The following is a 1777-nucleotide window of genomic DNA, read 5'->3' on the forward strand; positions in this document are numbered from 1 at the left end:
TGTTTCCTAAAGGGCACAAAAAACTGTCCGCTGAAAGTACAACCACTGGCTAAATGGGTGATGTTTAGTGGGTACGTTTAGTCCACGGACATTCCAAAAAGTAAGTTTTGTATTCATAGAGATGGTGTTGTAGAAGCTCCAATTTGATCGGAGCCTCCAGGGTTAGTTTGGTTAAGGCTATTTAAGGATGGCGAAGATTTGGGGAGGCAAAAAGGAACAGAGGTGGCCTACCATGAAGCAGAGGTTTTATCATAAAATGATGTAGGGAGAGTGATAATAGGAGATTTAAAAGCCGCAGCCTGCTTTCTGGCAATATAAGAGGTTGAGATAGGGGCAAAAGAGGCAGGAAGGCCAACAAAAATCTGAGCGCTAGGCACAGAAGAAGTAAAGGTTAAGGTAGGGGGGAGGTGGGAGAGGAGGGGGTAGATTTTGAGAGAGGAAGAGCTTCCTGAGAGGAGGCTCGGGATGATTTGGGAGAAGGGGGAGAAGATTTGGGCAAGGAGATAGGTTTTAAAGGTGAGGCAAGGTTAAGTATAGGTGAAGGTGAGGGGGAGAGAAACGGTTGGAGGGAGCCAGTAACAGTTTCAGACTCAGTAACAGTTTCAGGAACTAAAGGGAGTGGAGTTGCATCAGGAATAAGATCAACTGCAAGTTGGGAATCACTTTCAAGCAGTGTTGAAGTAGTAGAAGGGTTTGCCACAATCGAGTCTACCTGCATCTTGTCAACCACAACGGTTTCAGCTTGAGATATAGGGTCAGGCAAGAGAGGAGGAGGAGTAGTGGTTGAGTTGTTTTGCATTCCTTTATCCATTTGGACATGCGGTGAGTACCCTTGCAGGGATACTGATGCAGTAGCAGTAGCAGCATTGTCTTGGTGGGAGACTTGTACAGCTGGATAGATACAATTTTTGACTATATGCCCAATGCGACAGCAATGGGAGCAGAGAGGAGGTGTCCAGGGGTAGTCAATATCGACGTCAATGATTTCACTATTCTCCCTCATTAGTTCACCTGCAGTAGGGAGAGGCTTACAGAGATTTGCCTCAACCTTTACATGCGCAAAGTTGAGGCTAGAGACATTCTTAGTATAATCATCGGTTTCAATCGGTTCACCTACAAGTCCAGCAGCCAAGGTCAAACCTTCCTTAGTTCGTAGATCAAAGGGAACACCACGGAGGTGGGCCCAAAGAGGAATAGAGGTAATTTCTGGATATGACACTGTTGGATTTTCACCCCACTGCGAGACATAGAACATAGCAGTGTCGACATACCACAATCGCTTTTCTAGTATCTTGGATCTGATATAGTCATTAGGAACTCTTACAAGCATTGAATGCTTGAGTGGCTGCAGGTGAATCTCTAACTTAGATCCCTTACCCCACATGAAGTTGAGTACACTCTGAATAGGACCATAATCTGGCATTTTACCCAAAAATGATCCCACAATATATTCTTTGTGCAGGGCCGCACCTCTCGCAAACACCGCATCAGGAACAAGTACACGAGGCTTTCCTTCAGGAGATGAAGTGGTTGGCGCAAGGCACTTGAGAGAGCGGTCCGAGAGAATTTTTGCTTTAGAGGCATAGGTTTGAGACTGAAGAGGTTGAGGTTTAGAAGTAGAGTGCTTTTGCTGTTTATGGGAATTAGCAGGATTGTGATTAAAGGCAGGGTGAGTTATGGGGGCAGAAACGGGTTTAGAAACGGGTTCAGGAACAGGGACAGAGGTGGGAGAGAGGTTGGAGCCGACAGGAGGGGAGACAGAGGAGGGGTGAGCAGA

The sequence above is a fragment of the Brassica oleracea genome, chromosome C1 (genome assembly GCF_000695525.1).
Source record: "Brassica oleracea var. oleracea cultivar TO1000 chromosome C1, BOL, whole genome shotgun sequence".
NCBI lineage: Eukaryota > Viridiplantae > Streptophyta > Magnoliopsida > Brassicales > Brassicaceae > Brassica > Brassica oleracea.